At 45.2% G+C, this 5,792-nt stretch overlaps 1 pseudogene; it reads right to left on the bottom strand.

Annotated features, from left to right (window-relative positions):
- Window positions 1-254: 254 nt before the first annotated feature.
- Window positions 255-1,380, bottom strand: LOC126068335 (cellular tumor antigen p53-like; annotated as a pseudogene).
- Between the last annotated feature and the right edge of the window lie 4,412 nt (window positions 1,381-5,792).

Here is a 5,792-nt window from a genome sequence, read left to right as displayed (position 1 = left end):
TCTCTCTCCCAAGCATTGTTTATAGTAAAAACCTTAAAATCTAAGCTGCATTGTCCCAGCTGCCCTCATGCCCCCCAAATCACCAGTGTAGGCCAACATCTTTAGTGTAGGCCCAGACCAAGGTAAGTGAAAAGTTCCTGAGTGTTTTGGAGGCACACCTGTATGAAGCAGGGGTTCAAGCATGTGAATTTCAAAATGGTAGGGAAGGAAGGCAGGGGCAGGGTGTGTAAATGGGGGACAGGAAGTGAAGGACATCAGTCTGAGTCAGGCTGCTCTCTCTTGAACATAAGTTTTTTATGGCGGGAGGTAGATTGCCTTTTCTTAGACTTGGGAAGGCTGGATTGAGCCCTGTTCCCCTCTGGCTGCTTCCCAGCCTGGGCATCCTTGAGCTCCAAGGCCTCGTTGAGCTTTAGGAACATCTTGAAGCATTCATGGCCATGGATCTGAAGAGTGAAGTATTTTTCATCCAGTGGCTTCTTCTTTGGCTTGGTAGAGGAGCTGGTGCTGGTGGGCAGTGTTCGCTTAGTGATCCTCCCCAAGCCTGGCTCAGGGCAAGGCTCCCACTTCTTATGGAAATTGTCTTCCTCTGTATATCTGTGTCTCCCAGGACAAGTACAAATATGCACCTCAAAACTGTTGTGTCCCAGCGGATTACCATTGGAGTCTTCCAGTGTGATGATGGTGAGGATGGGTTCCTGCCCCCCATGCAGGAGCTGTTACACATGAAGTTGAAGTGGATGGTGGTAGTCAGAACCGACCTCTGGTGGCTCCTAGGGCACCCCACACTATGTCATAGAGTGATGGTGTCCTCCAAATACTCAGCATGCAGGTTTCCTCCCACTGGATAAGGTGCTGAGGAGGGTCTAAGCAATCGCTATAGTCAGAGCGGCACTCAAGGTGGGGGCAGTGCTTCACGACCTCCATCATATGCTGACGTCTGGTAGATGGCCATGGTGTGAACACAGGTGCTGGGCGGGGGTGTTGAGGTGACCCACAGCTGCACTGGACAGGCCTTTGCCAGCTGGCAAAACAGCATGTTAAGTTCAGGGGAGTACGTGTAGGTGACAGACTTGGCTGTCCCAGAATGCAAGAAGCCCAGACAGAAATGATAGGTGCTGGGTAGGTCTTCTGAGAAGGGACAGAGGATGACAGCGTCCAGGAGGTGGCTAGTGTAGGGGCTTCTGATATTCCTTGAGCCCCAGCTTGGCTTTCTAGCCAGTCTGCAGCATCTTCTGGGAGTAGCAGATCGTCTACTGCCTCTGCTGCTGGGGACAGTGAGGGGAACAGAACCAGCTTCTCAGGAAGGAGTTTCCCCAAGTATGAAAACGTCCCTTGACTCAGAGGGAGCTCAGTGCTGAGATCTGACTGAGGCTCCTCCATTGCAGCTCCAGGGAAGGCAGTCTGGCTATGGAACCTCAGGGAAGTGTGTAACCTTCCTGGGAAGGACTCTCCAAGTCCAGAAAGAAGGTGCCCCCAGAGCCCAGCAGCTAGCTGTGCCCAGGATGGTGGCTTCGGGCTTTTGACTCGTTAATATTTCTTCCCAGATAGTTATGCATTATCTTAGTATCACAAAGTCATAGCTAGAAAGAATTCCAGAGATGGTTTAATTCAAACTTTTCATTTTATAGACAGGAAGTTTCAATTCAGAAACTAGGTGACCTGACCAAGCTAACAGGGCTAGTTAGTGGCAGAAAACAAGGGGACTAAGACTGAAGCTTGGATCTCATCTGGATCTTCCAGTTCCCGGTGCTGCCTCCCTTCACTTGCCATCAGAACATAAAACATGCTTTGTCTGCAGGGCTGGGGCCAAGCAAATTCTCTGAGTAATTCCTTAATGTAGGATTTTAAAGGGACGTCATGAATAGTGTTGGGTTTGGGGAGAAAGTCAAGGTTAGACTTCTCTTTTCAGCTCATTCTTTTCTTCCCTGACTGATCCCGAGCAGGATTTTTCTGTGCATCTTTGGGTTTTTAAAACTTTTCTGCACACCGTCTGTTTCCTGTAAGAAAAAACTTTGACCATCCCAGAAGAGCCCTTCCCCAATCACTTGTTCTTAAATTGAAGTTCCTGAACTCCCTAAAAAAAAAAGGGCTTATATTTTCAGGGGTCATCCATGTGGTAGCATGTATCTGAACGTCATTTTTCCTAATGGCCGAATAATAATAGTCCATCGTGTGTATGTTCCAGGTTCTGTTTATCATCCGTTGGTGGACACTTGGGTTGTTTCTGTCTTTTGGCTGTTGTGAATAATGCTGCCTTGAAAATTTGTCTGCAAGTATCTGTTTGAGTGCCTGCTTTCAGATATTTTGGGTATATACCTAGGAGTGGAATTGCTGGGTCATATGCTAATTCTATGTTGAACGTTTTGAGAAACTGCCAAACTGTTTTCCACAGTGACTGCCGTTTTACAGTCCCACCAGCAATGCCCCCAGGATTCTAGTTTCTCCACATGACTTCCTTTTTAATGCTATGTGTTTTATCCTGCGTTTAACACATCGTTCTGAGGAGGGAGCCCTTGGCTTCAACAGACTGCCAGAGAAGCCCACGGTACAAAGAAGACTAATAACGCTCCAGTCTGCAGTAGATTCTGGAAAACCCCCGGGATGGGAGAATTCTTGATTGAGGAGTCAAAGGCCTTCTGGTGGAAGAGGGTTGTGAGGTGGGGTATGGAAATTCCTGGTAGTATTTTAATCTTTATTAAAAATACTTAAAATTGCTCACTAAATGAAGATACTCATATTTACTCATCTTAAATTAATAATGAATATGCAAGTATTGGAAACCCTGGTTGTATAGTGGTTAAGTGCTACAGCTGCTAACCAAGAGGTTGGCAGTTTGAATCTGCCATGCGCTCCTTGGAAACTCAATGGGGCAGTTCTACTCTGTCCTGTAGGGTCGCTATGAGTCAGAATCGACTCGACGGCAATGAGTTTGGCTTTTTTCATGCAAGTATTGATTTTCATTTACCATTCCTTGCTCAATAAGTTGTTGTTGTTAGGTGCTGTCAAGTTAGTTCTGACTCATAGCGACCCTGTGCACAACAGAACGAAACACTGCCCGGTCCTTAGCCATCCTTACAATCGTTGTTATGCTTGAGCTCATTGTTTCAGCCACTGTCAGTCCACCTCGTTGAGGTTCTTCCTCTTTTCTGCTGACCCTGTACTCTTAAGCATGATGTCCTTCGTTAGGGACTGATCCCTCCTGACAACATCTCCAAAGTATGTGAGACACAGTCTTGCCATCCTTGCTTCTAAGGTGCATTCTGGCTGTACTTATTCTAAGACAGATTTGTTCATTCTTTTGGCGGTCCATGGTATATTCGATATTCTTCGCCAATACCACCATTCAAAGGCGTCAGTTCTTCTTTGGTCTTATTCATTGTCTGGCTTTCACATGCAGATGATGTGATGGAAAATACTATGGCTTGGGTGAAACGCACCTTAGTCTTCAAGGGTGACATCTTTGCTCTTCAACACTTTGAAGACGTGCTTTGCAGCAGATTTATCCAGTGCAATGCGTCTTTTGATTTCTTGACTGCTGCTTCCATGGCTGTTGATTGTGGATCCAAGTAAAATGAAATCCTTGACAACTGCAATCTTTTCTCCTTTTATCATGATGTTGCTCATTGGCCCAGTTGTACTCCTACCTGATTTCACCAAGACATGTTCAAATTCACTTTGCTTTGTTGGAGATGACAACTGCGATTTGGTTTCCAGATATTCTGTGCCTTTCTGATTTATGACTTGGGAGTTTTTGACTCTTGTCTTTTACGTCAGTGATCCTACATCTGATGTTCTTCTCTAAGCACCTAGGACCCACCATCATCTCAGATGCAGGATAATTTACATGCCAGGAATACAAAAAGAAAAAAGCTTTAGATTTTTTTGTCTTCATGGCTCGCCACAGAAACCACTGTTGTTCTTCAGGGAACTCATTTATTTCCTTTTTCTGTTTGCTACCCCAAGCTCTCTCTTTTTCTAATTATCCCTGAATAGGAATGACTAGAGTTTGTATACATTGGAAACAAAATTCTGATTTTTGCCAGAAAGTAAAAAGAAGGAAATTTGCGTTTACATGATATTTTGGATACATGGGACGTAACTTTATTAGGGCTCACTGCATTTTGAAGATCATTTTCCTGAAAAATCCCTTGCTGTGTACCATGTGACAGCTTGCCTGTATTTAGTACCCTGGTGGCCTTTCTTGTTGAATTTCACCTTCTGGGACCTTTTTGGGTATGGACCAGAATCATATTTGTTCAGTGAAGCATAAAAGTACCCTTTCTTTACAAGGTTATCATTTAGTTTATTTAATGACAGAAAAAAAGTCAAATGTTTGCATTCTAATCCTACCACACCACTAAGTTACTGAGAGATTTTGGGGGCATCAGTGATTTCTCTGAATTTGATTCCTTGTCTTAGAAATAAGGGGGGGGGGGGAGGGGAGTGGTGGATAGTAACTCCTTAAATTCTTCCTATTCTCCAAACCCTGTGACTGTCAAATTCTATCTGATGCTCATAGTAAACACATCCTAGAACTGCTGGCTAGTTGGGGATTCATTTATAATCAGTTAAAGTGAGGACCAGGAAAATTATTCTTTATATCTGCAAATCACTTTGTGGTTTACAAAACTATTCTCTAACTATCCCTTTTTACTCTCTCTTCTGTTCCTCTGAGGCCAGCAGCATTGACATCACCTGGGAACTTCCCAGAAAAGCACAATCTCAGACCTCACTGTGTCCTCCTGAGTTAGAATCTACATTTTACCAAGATGCTGAGGTGATGTGCACACACAGGGAGTCTGAGAACTGCTGCTTTGTCTCATTCTGAGTCTCCTAATACGGTCGCGATGAGTTGGAACCAGTTCACCAACACCTAAGAACAGTGACAACAGTGACCCTCAGAGGAAGACAGGGTATTTTACAGATGAGGAAATCAAGACTCAGAGTTGTTAAGAAACTAAGTCAAGGTTGCTGTGCTTGTGTCTTATCCAAAATTTCTTGCTCTTAAACCTTACGCAGCCAGGATGTTCGTTAGATGTGAGGATAGCAAAACTTCATGTCACGTACTTTGGACGCGTGATCAGGAGGGTCCAGGCAGTGAAGAACATCATGCTCGGAAAAATAGAGGGTCACCCAAAAAGAGAAAAACCCTCAATCAGACGGATTGACACAGTGACAGAAACAGTGGGCTTTAACATAGCAACTATTGTGAGGATGGCACAGAACCAGGCAGTGTTTCATTCTGTTGTACACAGGGTCTCTGTGAGTTAGAATTGACGGCACCTAACAACAACAACAACACACCTAATGCTCTCTTCCTGATTGGGCTGGAGTCAGCCTTGTACAACAGAGACTCCTGGCTGCCTAGCAGTCCATGTGGATAGTTCTAGCCAACTAGTGGCTGAGTTCTAGCCAGCAAAATGTGAGTGGAAGTAGGAAGTACTGTGATCCATTTCTAGGGAAAAGAGACAAACTGAATAACACCCATGCAAGCTCCTCCATTGTGTTTTCCACTGCTAGCTGGCTTGAAAGGAGAGGACTCCCCAGGGCATCCTTGGTCTTCGAGGCACAGGGGAGATTGGTGTACCCACAGGCATCTGGTTGCAGCAGGGAGTCATGCTCTGAACAAGGCAGGTGGTTGTCAGCTGTCCCCTGAGTGTCTGTGAGGAAAGCATGTTCCTGTTCCCTAGAATGCAAAGGTGGTTCAGTTCTGCAGCTGGACCATGGGGACCCAGTGCTTTCAGTTGTAAGGACTGGTAGGCACCAGTTGGACCCCTGTTGTGGGTGGCTAG

Source organism: Elephas maximus, chromosome 27 (assembly GCF_024166365.1).
Source record: "Elephas maximus indicus isolate mEleMax1 chromosome 27, mEleMax1 primary haplotype, whole genome shotgun sequence".
Taxonomy (NCBI): domain Eukaryota; kingdom Metazoa; phylum Chordata; class Mammalia; order Proboscidea; family Elephantidae; genus Elephas; species Elephas maximus.
The sequence above is the reverse complement of the archived record's forward strand: the minus strand, read 5'-3'. Positions and strand labels throughout refer to the sequence as shown.